We start from the raw sequence: 14,236 nt of genomic DNA, 5'->3' as shown, positions 1-14,236 counted from the left end.
CCTTCCCCAGTTTTCCATCTATAGTGGGTTGTATGGTGGCTCTTAGAAAATATATATCATGCCCTACAGCTCAGAACCTGTGACTGTTACCTACATGGCAAAAGATCTGATTATTGATCTTTTTTTAACCTTTGATTTTATTTATTTATTTATTGTTCTGGGTATATTGTAGGTATATATATATATTAATATTTATGGTTACATGAGATGTTTTGATACAGGCATGCAATGTGAAATAAAAGTATGGAGAATGAGGGATCTGTTTCCTGAAGGATTTATTCTTTGAGTTATAAACAATCCATTTACACTTTTCAGGTCGTTTTTAAATGTGCAATTAAGTTATTGACTACAGTCATTCTGTTGAGCTGTCAAATAGTAGATGTTATTTATCCTTTCTATTTTCTTTTGTACCCATGTTAACCATCCCTACCCTCCCAGTGCCCCAATACCCTTCCCAGCCTCTGATAATCGTTCTTCTATGCTCTATGTCCATGAGTTCAATTGTTTTGATTTTTAGATCCCACAAATAAGTGAAAACATGCGATGTTTGTCTTTCTGTTCCTGGCTTATTTCACTCAATATAATGATCTCCAGTTCCATCTACGTTGTTGCAAATGACTGGATCTCATTCTTTTTTATGACTGAAGAGTACTCCATTGTGTACATATACCATGTTTTCTTTATCCATTCATCTGTTGATGAACACTTTGGTCCCCTCCAAATCTTAGCTATTATAAACAGGGCCGCAACAAACACAACAGTGCAGCTATCTCTTCGATATACTGATTTCCTTTCTTTTGGATGTATACCAAGCAGTGAGATTGCTAGATCATATGGTAGATTTTTGAGGAACCTCGAAACTATTCTCTTTAGTCGTTGTACTAATTTACATTCCCACCAACAGTTTACAAGGGTTCTCTTTTGTCTGCATCCTCACCAGCATTTGTTATTACTTATCTTTTGGATGTAAGGCATTTTAACTGGGACAAGTATATTCTGGTTATTAATCCCTTGTCAGATGGGTAGTTTGCAGATGTTTTCTCCCGTTCTATGGGTTGTCTCTTCCCTTTCTTGATTGTATCCTTTGCTGTATAGAAGCTTTTGAACTTGATGTGATCCCATTTGTCCATTTTTGCTTTGGTAACCTGTACTTATGGGGTATTGCTCAAGAATTGTTTGACAAGACCAATGTCCTGGATATTTTTCCCCAGTATTTATTTTCTTGTAGTAGTTTCATAGTTTGAGTTTTGTCTCTAATCCATTTGATTTGACTTCTGTGTATGGTGAGAGATAGGAATCTAGTTTCATTCTTCTGCATGTGGTTGTCCAGTTTCACCGGTACCATTTCTTGAAGAGACAGTTTTTCCCCCCAGTGTATGTTCTTAGCACCTTTGTCACAAATAAGTTCACTGTAGGTGTGTGGATTTGTTTCTAGATTTTATATTCTCTTTCAATGGTCTGTGTGTCTGTTTTTATGTCAGTACCATGTTGCTTTGGTTACTATACCTCTGTAGAATACTTTGAAGTAAGATAATGTGATTCCTATGGTTTTGTTCTTTTTGCCTAGTACAGCTTTGGCTATTCTGGATCTTTTGTGGTTCCACATATATTTTAGGATTTTTTTCTATTTCTTTGAAGAATGTCATTGGTATTTTGATAGGGGTTGCATTGAATCTGTAGATGGCTTTGGATAGTATGGAAATTTTAACAATATTGATTCTTTCAACCCATGAACATGGAATGTTGTTCCATTTATTGATGTCCTCTTCAATTACTTTTATCAGTGTTTTATAGTTTTTATTATTGAAGTCTTGCACTTCTTTGGTTAATTCCTAAGTATTTAATTTTATGTATAACTGTTGTAAATGGGATTTTTTTTCTTTTTCACATTGTTCACTGTTAGCATGTAGAAATGCTCCTGTGTTTTGCATGTTGATTTTGTATCCTGCAACTTTACTGAATTTATCGGTTCTAATAGATTTCTTGTGGAACATTTAGGTTTTACCAAATATAAGATCATATCGTCTGCCAACAAGGATAATTTGACTTCTTCCTTTCCAATTTAGATGCCCATTATGTTTTTTTCTTGTCTGATTGCTCCAGCTAGGATTTCTAATACTATGGTAAATAACAGTGGTGGCAGTGGGTATCCTTGTCATGTTTCAGATGTTAGAGGAAAGGCTTTTAGTTTTACCCCATTCAGTATACTAACTGTGGGTCTGTCATATATGGCTTTTATTATGTTGAGGTATGTTCCTTCTATCCCTAGTTTTTTTAGGGTGTTTATCATGAAGTGATGTTGAATTATATCAAATGCTTTTTCAGCATCAATTGAAATGATCATATGGTTTTTATCCTTCATTCTGTTGATATGGTGAATCACATAATTGATTTGCATATGTTGAACCATCTTGCATCCCAGGGAGAAAACCAACTTCATCATGATGAATGAACTTTCTAATGTATTGTTTAATTCAGTTTGCTATTAATTTGTTGAAGATTTTTACATCAATATTCATCAGAGATATTGGCCTGTAGTTGTCTTTTTTGATGTGTGCGTCTCTGGTTTTTGTATGAGGGTAATACTGACTTTGTAAAATGAGTTTGGAAGTACTCTCTCCTCCTCTGTCTTTCAGAATCCTTTGAGTAGAATTGCTGTCAGTTCTTTGTTAAATATTTGGTAGAATTTAGCAGTGAAGCCATCAGGTCTCAAGTTTTTCTTTACTGGGGAGCTTTTTATTGTGGCATAGATCTTGTTATTTGTTATTGGTATGTTCAGGTTTCGGATTTTTTCCTCATTCAGTCTTGGTTTTATGTATCTAGGAAGTCTTCCATTTCTTCTAGATTTTTCTAATTTATTGGCATATAGTTGCTCATAGTAGCCCCTAATAGTCCCTTGAATTCGTGCAGTATGAGTTATCGTGTCTCCTTTTTCATTTCTGATTTTATTTATTTGGATATTCTCTCTTTTGTTTTTAGTGTGGCTAAAGGTTTGTCAATTTTGTTTAACTTTCCAAAAAAACAACTTACTGTTTCATTGATACTTTGTATTTTTCTTTCAATTTCATTTATTTCTGGTCTGATCTTCATTATTTCTTTTCTTCTACTAATTTTGGGTTTGGTTTGCTCTTGCTTTTCCAGTTTTTTAAAATGCATCATTAGATTTTTCACTTGAATTTTTTTTTCTTTATAGATATAAACACTTATAGCCATAAACTTCCCTCTTAGTACTCTGCTTTCTGTATCTGATAGGTTTGAGTGTGTTGTGTTTCCATTATCATTTGTTTTAAGAAAGTTTTCAATTTCTGTCTTAATTATTTCAGTGACCTCACGGGTCATATTGTTTAATTCCCATGTGTTTGTATAGTTTCCAAAATTCCTCTCATTATTAATTTCTAGTTTTATTCCATTATAGTCAGAGAAGATGCTTGATATTATTTCAATTTTTGAGTGTTTTAAGACTTGTTTTGTTACATAACATATGGTCTCTCCTTGAGAGTGATCCGTGTGCTGAGGAAAACAGTGTGTATTCTGTAGCTCTTGGATGAAAGATTCTATAAATATCTATTAGATCTATCTGGTTGATAGTACAGATTAAGTCTAATGTTTCTTTGTTGATTTTCCATCTGAAAGATTTGTCCATTGCTGAAAGTGGGGCATTGAAATCTCCAGCTATTATTGTATTGGGCCTATCCCTCTCTTTAGCTGTAATAATATTTCCTTTAATATCTGGGTGCACCAGGGTTGTGTACATATTTGTTTAAAATTGTTATATTTTCTTGCTGAATTGATGCCTTTATCATAATATAGTGACTTTTTTTGTCTCTGTGTAGCTTTTTTTAAAATATGTTTTGTTTGATAGAAGTATAGCAAGTCCTGCTCTTTTTTGGTTTCCATTGGCGTGGAATATCTTTTTCCATTCCTTTATTTTCAGTCCATGTATGTCTTTATAGGTGAAGTATGTTTTTTGTAGGCAACAGATCAATGGGTCTTCTTTTTTCATTTATGCAGCCAGTCTATGTCTTTTGATTGGAGAGTATAGTACATTTACATTCAGTGTTGTTATTGATAAGTAAGGACTTTGACTGCCATTTTCTTATTTGTTATCTGGTTGTTTTATGGTCTTCTCTTTTTTTTTTCATTTCTGTCTTCCTGTAATGAAAGTAATTTTCTCTGGTGATCTGAGTTTCTTGCTGTTTATTTTTTGTGCATTCATTGTATGTTTTTTAGTTTGAGGTTACCATAGGGCTTGCAAATACTATTTATAACCTACTACTTTAACCTGATAACAACTTAACATTATTGGCATAAACAAACAAGGAAAAAGAAAATAAGAACTCTACACCTTAACTTTGTTACCTCATTTTTAATTTTTTTGTTTCTATTTACATCTTATTGTACTATGTCTTGAAAATATGTCATAGTTATCATTTTTTATTAGTTCATCATTTAGTCTTTGTACATACAAGAAGAGTAGTTTATACACCACAGTTACAGGGCTATAATATTCTGTGTTTTTCTTTGTGCTTACTGTAAATGTTGAGTTTTGTACCTTCAGATGACTATTTATTGCTCATTAATGTTCTTTTCTTTATGATTGAAGTACTATCTTTAGCATTTCTTGTAGGACAGGTCTGATATTGATGAGATCCCTCAGCTTTTGTTTGTCTGGGAACATCTTTATTTCTTCCTCATGTTTGAAGGATATTTTCAATGGATATACTATTCTAGTGTAAAAGTGTTTTTCCTTCAGCACTTTAAATATGTCACTCTCTCCTGGCCTGTAAGGTTTCCACTGAACAGTCTGTTGCCCAGACATATTGGAGCTTCATCATATGTTGTTTCTTTTCTCTTTCTGCTTTTAGGATCCTTTCTTTATCCTTGGCCTTAGAGAGTTCTATTATTAAATGCCTTAAGGTAGTCTTCTTTGGGTTAAATCTGCTTGGTATTCTATAACCTTCTTGTGTTTGGATATTGATACATTTCTTTAGGTTTGGGATGTTATCTGTTATTATCCCTTTGAATAAACTTTCTACCCCTATCTCTTTTTCTACCTCTTCTTTAAGGCCAATAACTCTTAGATTTGTTCTTTTGAGGGTATTTTCTAGATCCCATAGGTCTGGTTCATTGTTTTTTATTCTTTTTTCTTTTGTCTCTACTGACTGGATTTTCAAATAACTTGTCTTCAGGCTCACTAATTCTTTCTTCTGCTTGATCAATTCTGCTATTAAAGGACTCTGATGCATTCTTCAGTACGCTAATTGCATTTTTCAACTCCAAAATTTGTGCTTGATTATTTTTAATTATTTCAATCTCTTTGCTAAATTTGTCTGATAGAATTCTGAATTACTTATCTGTGTTACCTTGAATTTCTTTGAGTTTCCTCAACACAGCTATTTTGAATTATTTGTCTGAAAGATTGCATATCTCTATTTCTCCAAGTTTATTCTCTGGGTCCTTATTTATTTCATTTGGTGAGGTCATGTTTTCCTGGGTAATATTGATCCTACTAGGTGTTCTTTGATGTCTGAGCATTGAAGAGTAGGTATTCATTCTAGTCTTTACTGTCTGGGCTTATTTGTAGTCATCCTTGTAGGGAAGGCTTGCCTGATATTTTAAAGGACTTCAGTGTTGTGATCTAAGCTGTGTCTTCCTTAGGGGGCACCCAAAGCCCAGTTACGCTGTGGTTCTTGCAGACTCATAGAGGTACCACCTTGATGGCCTTAAATAAGACCCAGGAAAATTCTCTATATTACCCGACAGAGACTCTTGTTCTCTTCCCTTACTTTCTCCCAAACATACATAGTATCTGTCTCTATTCTGAGCCACCTAAAGTTGGGAGTGAAGTGACACCAGCGCACCTCAGTGGCCACCACCACTAAGAATGTGCAGATTAGACCTTGATATTGTTTGGCTCTGTGTCTTCAACCAAATCTCATATCAAATAGTAATTCCCAACGTTGTGGGAGGACTTGGTGAGAGGTGGTTGGATCATGGAGGCAGATTTTCCCCTTGCTGTTCTCATGATAGTGAGTTCTCACAAGATCTGGTTGTTTAAAAATGTGTAGCATTTCCCCCTTTGCTGTCTCTCTCCCCACTGCTACACCATGTGAAGAAGGTGCTTGCTTCCCCTTTGCCTTTCTACCGTGTTTGTAAGTTTCCTGAGGCCTCCCCAACCACGCTTTCTGTACAGCCTGCAGAACTGTGAGTCAATTAAACCTCCTTTCTTCATAAATTACCCAGTCTCAGGTATTTTTATAGCAGTGTGAGAACAGACTTATATAGACCTGAAGCCAGTACAGCACTGGGTCTCAGCCAAGGCCTGCTGTAACCACTCCCTGGCTACTTCCTATGTCTGCTCAAAGCCCTTGGGGCTCTACAGTAAGCAGGTGGCAAAGCCATCCAGGACTGTGTTCTTCCCTGCAGGGTGGTGAGGTCCCCCAGACCCGCAGGTGGCTCCATAAGTGCCATCTGGGAGTCAGGGACTAGAATCAGAAACCTTAGAAGTCTATCTGGTGTTCTATTGTACCGTGGCTGAGCTGGCACTCAGACCACAAGACATAGTCCATCTCACTGTTCCCTCTTCTTTCCAAAGTCATTGGAGCCTCACCCGTACCCACTGCCATCCGAAGCCATGAGGAGTACTGCCAAACTAGCAAATGTTCCCTTAAGGCCCAAGGTTTCTTAGGTCAACCTGTGGTAAATGCTGTCTGGCCTGAAACTCAACCTTCAGGGCATTGCCCTTCCCTCTGGCCCAGGGAAAGTCCAAACATGCCATCTAAGAGTAAAGTCCTAAAACTGGGGACCCCAAGAGCCTGCTTGGTGCTTTTCTCCCCTGTGGCTGTGCTGGCGCCTACAGTACAAGACAAAGCCCTCTTTACTTTTCCTTCTGCTTTTCTCAAGAAGAAGGAGTTTTGCCCCTTTGCCACTACAGCTAGTAAGGTGCTGAGTCTCTCCTAAAGTCAGCAAGTCTCAGAGGCTTACCAAGGTCCTTACCTACGTAGTGTCTGGGCATCACTGCTGGTTATTCAGGACCCAAGGACTCTTCAGTTAGCAAGTGATGAATGCTGCCAAGATTGGGTCCTTTTCTTCAAGGCAGTGGGATCCTTCCTGGCCCAGAGTGTTTCTAGATGTGTGGTCTGGGAACTAGGTTCTGGAACAGAGTCTCATGACTCTGACCAGTGCCCTATCCTGCTGTGGCTGAGCTGGTATCCAAGATGCAAGACAAAGTCCTCCCTTCTCTTCCCTCTCCTCTCCTCAAGTAGAAGGAAGGGGTCTCTTTTGTAGCTGTGAGCTCTGCAGCCTGGGTAGGGGAGGGGTGATGCCAGCACTCCCTGGGCTGCCCCAGCTGGTATCCCAGAAAGTCACATGCCCACCCACCCACCAGCAGACCACTGTCTCTGGTCCTCGTTCAGCACCAGGACTCACCTAAAAGTTGCAATCCTTATGGCCCAGACTGCCTTTCAAGTTTACTTAGAGACACAGAGCACTGCGGCACTCAGTGGTGAGGTTTGCAGGCACTCAAGTTCCGACAGCTGGGATCCGTGATTCCCCTCTGGCTGAGGCTGGTTTAAATGCTCCCCTCTCGGGTGGGAATCAGCTGAGTTTGGTCCGGTTTTCCTTTCTGCTCTATCAAGATGGCCCTGAATTTCATGTTTCAGAATCACTGTGTTCTCCCTCCCCCAGCACCAAGAGATGCTATTGGCACCATGCCTCTGCTGCTGCTGGGGGTGGGGGAGGGATGGTGTCGGTGATTCAGGATTGTTAAAAAAAAAATCTCTTCAGTGCTTCTTTCAGCAATATGAAGTTACAATCAGGTACTGTGAATACTCCCCTGATTTTTGGTTCTTATGAAGGTGTTTTTTTCTGTATATGAAGTTGTTAACTTGATGTCCTTGTAGGGGGAACAACTGGAGAAACCTTGTATTCTACCATCTTACTCTGATTATTGATCTTAAAGGAGGAGTTTATCTTGAGTTATCCAGATGGTCCTTTAATGAATATATCCTCACCACAGAATTCATAGAGGAGGACGCAATGCGAAGATAGGAGAAAGAGAGAGATGCAGCCACAAGCCAAGGAAGGCAATGGCCACCAGAAGCTGCAGGAGACAAGGGATAGGTTCCCACTGCACTGGAGGGAATATGGCCCTACTGACACCTTGATTTTGGACTTCTGACCTCTAGAACTGTGAGAGAATAAATTTCCGTTGCTTTAGCCACCCAGTCTGTGGTATTCCCCTGCAGCAGCCTGAACTAACTGAGATAATCCCCAAGCCTCACTTTGTGCCTGCATATCTGCTACTTATGATCACAAATAATATTTGCAATAACTTAGTTTTATGTCTTTAGATTTCCACATGTCAACCTAGCTTCATCCAAATGACCAGTCAGAATGCATTGTACTTACCTTGAGTCACTTGTTTTTCCAATCAGAGATGAAGCTCTCAGCCTGGGGTCCTCATGCAGCTCCCAGTTCCTTTCCCCCATTTAAAAATATGGAGATATCGGCCGGGCACGGTGGCTCACGCCTGTAATCCCAGCACTTTGGGAGGCCGAGGCGGGCGGATCACAAGGTCAGGAGATCGAGACCACGGTGAAACCCCGTCTCTACTAAAAATACAAAAAATTAGCCGGGCGCGGTTGTGGGCGCCTGTAGTCCCAGCTACTCGGGAGGCTGAGGCAGGAGAATGGCGTGAACCCGGGAGGCGGAGCTTGCAGTGAGCCGAGATCACGCCACTGCACTCCAGCCTGGGCGACAGAGCGAGACTCCGTCTCAAAAAAAAAAAAAAAAAAAAAAAAAATATGGAGATATCTATAAAGTTTGGATTTACACCTTCTTCTGAGAACTGAGAGACCTTTCGATACAGGTTCACCATGGTGCCCAGCAGGCATGGTCGGGTAGAGACAAACACAGCTGCTGACCTGAGATACTGCTGGGCTGCTCCCTTGGCCTGTCCCCCAACTTGCTTTCCTTGCCCAGCCCTTGCAGGCACTGAGTGTGAGGTGCTCATCCATCACCCTAAGAACAGGCATCTCCCCAGAATACTTCATCATGAGATGGTCCCTGTGACCCCCAAGGTCATTCCCATCTCACAGTCAATTTTCTGATTCTGTGATTTGATGGGAAATTTCTCAGTGATTAAACTTCTTATTTTCTTCCCTGAAACCTAATCTATACCAGTGAAGGCATTTCTACATGTGTAAACGAGAGAGGCATTTCTGAAACACTGTTTCTGTGTAGGAGGGGGATTTGGCCAACAGCTTCTACAAGTGCCTGTTTGCACTGACAGCTTTGTAGGTAACTAAGAGGATTTTCTTGATTTGGGCAGCCAATCTTACCAGGGCCTGAGGGATATTTTCTTCTCTAAAGGAGTTAGCTATATAACCAGAAAAATCTTTGTAAACATTTCTTTTTGTCCAATGGGTTTCCAAAGTCGATTATAGCTTGTTTGGAGCAGGAAAACAAATGAGAGTGAATAGTCAGGGAGCATCTTGTGGCACCACTGATGTTCACTGCCCCAATTTCCTTTTCTTTTTTGTATCCCCTAGTGCAGCCTGATATGCCTGGGGATAATTGTTAGCCTACACCATTACATGGGGCAAGTAGTGCTGATTTCAGTGGACTGAGAAATCCCTTGTAATGGAGACTTCTAAAAATCCATATAATAGATTTTCAGGAAATACTGACTGATTTCAGGTGTCAGATCATAGCATCCTAGATGTCGTGTCTACTTTTAAATATGGACCATTTTTGAAAGACGTATACCAGCTAGATTGGATCCACAATGGTGTTATCTAGCGACCCCTTTTTCTTCCTTAAATGAACCTCCGCCTTCTCCCTATGTAGTGGTATGCTGGGTGAGAGGGACCTGGGTTTGAATTTTGCCTCTATCAAAGTCTGATTGGTCTGGGGCACGTTACTTTAACTCTGTGATCTGATTGTCTACAAATGGGGACAGTAATTCCTACCTCAGAAAATTGTGGCAAAAGAAAATGTCATAATATACTTACTTACCACAGTGATATACTTACTGCAGCATCTGACATAAGATACCTATCCACCTCATTACTGTAGTAAATATTATAACTGCTTATATTGCTGTAAAATGTATGTGAGAGTCACTCATCTGTTGTGACCTCAACTCCCTAGAACATAGCTGAGAACCTATATGAGGCCATTCTTGCATTCCTATGAAGAAATACTGTAGACTTGGTAATTTATAAATAAAAGAAGTTTAATTGGCCCACAGTTCTGTAGGCTGTATAGGAAGCATAGTGGTATCTGCTTCTGGGGAGGCCTCCAGAAGCTTTCAATCATGGTGGAAGACAAAGGGAGAGCAGGCACATCACCTGGTGAAACCAGGAACAAGAGAGCGAGGGGGAAGATGCCACACACTTTAAAAGGACCAGATCTCATGAGAACTTGCTTACTGTCATGAGAACAGCACCAAGAGGATTGTGCTGAGTCATCCATGAGAAATTCATTGCCATGATCCAGTTACCTCCCACCAGGCCCCACCTCCAACATTGGGAATTAAAATTCACCATGAGATTTGGTGAATTTTGGGTGGGAACACATATCTGGGAACACATATTTGGGTGGGAACACATATCTAACTATATCAGAATCTAAAAAGAAATTTAAAAGGTTTTTTTGTTAAAGCAGTTGCCTTAGGATCCATGTACTAAATTGCAAGTACTTTATTTTTTGAGTACTGTGGTTCTCACTCATAAATAGTGTACTTCTATCTTGTTTTATGTTGTTAACCAACTTGGTTATAAAGTTTCTAAATTCATAGCAATGCAACAAGAGAAGTATTGTATGGATATAAATTACTCTTAGAGGCACATATGGCAATAACAGTGGCATACAAGTGACAATAAGGAAGGGGACAGGAAAATTATGATATATACTCTGCATTGATAGTTATAGTGATTATTCTAAATGATCATGGAAAAGTTAAATTATCTTCAGGTCATACCAAGGAAACTTAAAATAATATGCTTCATTTCTGGAAAATCACTACCACACTTTTTAAGTTTGCTTGATTGAATGGGCAGCTAGTAATTTATCTGGAAAATCCATGTACTTGAAATATCTTAATTTTTATTCGTCTAAGAATAAAAAAGTGTTAAGAACAGTAGTACAAGATGAGTATCCCTTATTCAGAATTCTTGGAACAAGGAGTATTTCAAATTTCAGATTTTCTCAGATTTGGGAATATTTGCATTGTACTTACTGGTTGAGCATTCCAAATCTGAAAATCTGAAATACAAAATATTGCAATGAGAGTTTCCTTTGCATATCTTGTCGATGCTCAAAACATTTTGGATTTTGAATTTATATTAACTTTTCTGGATCCATGAGAAAACATGTTCAGAGGTATGTTAAATAATTCCCTCTAGAAATTTTATCCTGAGATTTAAAAATTTAACATGCAAGTAGAGACTTAAAGTAATACTATGCAAATATTATTATACAAACATATGTAACACTGCAAAAATGGAATAACTGAGCAATTGAGCCAAAAATAATTTCTAAATGAATTATAATTTTATAAATTGTATGTTAGCATAGAATATGCATTGTTGGAAAAGATCATTTGTATAAGAAAAATATGTTTCTTCTTGGAGTCACAAAAGTTTCAAACTGGAAGGAACCTAACAGTTCTAGTCCAGCCTCCCTTCTGTGACGGGAGTCCCCCTGTACAACTCCCCATATACCCTTAGGGTCGTGAAGCAGTTTGGATAATGGATGCTGGAGTCAAATCGCCTCAGTTTGTATTCCAACTCTACCACTTACACTCTGTGTGACCTTGAGCTAGTCATTTGACCTGTCTGTCTCAGGTGCTTCATCTAATTATTGGAGAGAAGTATAATAACTACACATAGAAATTATCATCTTGAAAACCGTATGAGTTAATACATGCAAAACACTTAAAATAGGTTTGGAATATAGGTGCCAATAAATTGTTTAGTGACATATAATCTATAATCCTTTAAATTAGGAGCTACACTAAATGAAAAGGAGAGATGAGGGTATTTGTCATGTGGTTCATGGGTGTTACATGCTGGGGTGATGTGTATGAACTGACCTGTCTGCATTAGAACCATCAGCTCTTGATGCTTGTCATGTTTTCTGGTCATAGTCATTTTAATGGTTACTGGCTCATGGGGGAAGTAGGTACGGGGAGACACCATTATTACTTGAAAGGATAGCTATACTGGCCAGTTGCAGAATGTCTTGCCCTCCCTGATGCATTTACTCTCTTGGAAGTGAGTCTCTCACCCTGCTCAACAGCATGACTCACAGCATTTTGTAAGGGCGCATTGGAGTGAACTGCCCTGGTAGGTATCCTGGGTGACATAGGAATAGAGCAGGACAGAAGAGACAGGCTAGCATGGAGTTACATGTGATGCTAGAGGTCTGTCTGAATCCGTAGTTGGACCATAGCTAAAAATATTCATCAAGCGAGAAGCGTATCTCAGTGAGCCCAATGGACAACAGTGATAGAAACTTTGTCTATAGAAAGATTAGGATCAAATTAGCAAGTAAGAGAGGTGTTGGCAGAAGGAATTCGAGGCCAGCACCAAGGTTAGTTCCCTGGAAGGCTTCTGCAGCACACAGGCTTTCTCAAAGACAGTCCACTATCTGAGCCAAGGCCTCCTTTGACTAAATATGCCTGGGCCTAGAACGGAAATCTAATAAAGCCAGTTTAAATGAAGGTCACATCTTTTCCTCCTAAGAAGCCTTTATGGTTTGTTCAGAATAGCAGCAAAACGTTGCTTATGTTGAAAGGTGCCTGATTTTCTGAATTCTTGAACTTTTTTCATTATGATTTCCTTCTGGAATGCTGCTTCTTAGTCTCAAGGCCAGGTAAGTTTCCTGAAAGTGAATCCACAATGATCCTTGACTGTGTTCTTAAAAAAAAAAAAAAAAAAAAACACAGACACTAGAACAGATTTAGTTGACTGTGACTTTAGATGACCATGTTAAGAATATGTGCTACTCAGCAAAAGAACCTATCATCAAACAACCTACAGAATGGGAGAAAATTTTTGCAATCTATCCATCTAACAAAAGTCTAATATCCAGAGTCTACAAGGAACCTAAACAAATTTAGAAGAAAAAAACCCCACAACCCCATTAAAAAGTGGGCAAAAGACATGAACAGACACTTCTCAAAAGTAAATATTTATGGCATCCAGCAAACATGAAAAAAAGCTCAACATCACCGATCATTAGAGAAATGCAAATCAAAACCACAACGAGATACGATCTCACACCGATCAGAATAGCAGTTATTAAAAAGCCAAGAAACAACAGATGCTTGGGGCCTGTCGACAGAGAGTGGGAGGAAGAGCATCAGGAAAAATAGCTAATGCATGCTGGGCTTAATACCTAGGTGATGGGTTGATAAGTGCAGCAAACCACCATGGCACAAATTTACCTATGTAACAAATCTGCACATCTTGCACATGTACCATGGAACTTAAAAAATTTTAAAAAGAATATCTTCTACCCTTTCTGGGCAGTCTCATCATGACTACAATCCCTGGAGCTTAAGAATGAACTTGAATCTTTTGTGGCTCAGATAGAAATATCACTAAAAGTCTGTGCTAGAAATAATCTGTTCACTAATCCCACACTATAGGTACTTGGAAAGTTCTGAATTCACTCCTCTTGGTCTTGTCTTTCTCTAGGTCTGCTCCTTGCTAACATTTAGTGGAGTGTTGATGCCATAATTAACAAAGTGTCAGGCTCTCCTCTAAAACTCACTTCTACCCACAGCACCCAACGGTGACTATTGACAATTTTTCACACCTCTCACAGATGCTTAATCCACTCAGAAATAAGCAGTAATACTTTATTCACCAGCCCCTACACCTGTACTTTCCATCAATGAGCTAAGTTTCATTGAATGACATGATTGTAGTTTTCTCATCCTGGAAGCATGCAAAGTAGAAGCTTTTGCTTTCTCCGAAGCCAAAGTAAAGCAAATAAACATAGATTATATGCTGACTGATTAGTAGCTTTACATTGTATATATCAACCAGCATTTAGTCATCTTTAGAGATCTAGGTACTGGGAATCATTTTCCCCAACGTAGGAAAAAGTTTTGGATTGTTGCCTAGTTTTAAATCTTCTTGCAACATCATAATTCAACCACAAAAGATAGTGGGAGGAATAAGTTGGAGAAAATTGGATGGTAATAAGGATGGTAAAGTGAAGA

At 38.8% G+C, this 14,236-nt stretch overlaps 1 protein-coding gene across 3 annotated transcripts in view; it reads left to right on the top strand.

The window, feature by feature from the left end:
- LOC105492540 (NCK associated protein 5) overlaps positions 1–14,236 on the top strand; it is an 891,224-nt gene that overhangs the window by 518,825 nt on the left and 358,163 nt on the right. The window lies entirely within an intron of this gene.

Source organism: Macaca nemestrina, chromosome 11 (genome assembly GCF_043159975.1).
Source record: "Macaca nemestrina isolate mMacNem1 chromosome 11, mMacNem.hap1, whole genome shotgun sequence".
In the NCBI taxonomy this organism is placed as follows: Eukaryota; Metazoa; Chordata; class Mammalia; order Primates; family Cercopithecidae; genus Macaca; species Macaca nemestrina.
This window is presented reverse-complemented; position numbering and strand designations above follow the sequence as displayed.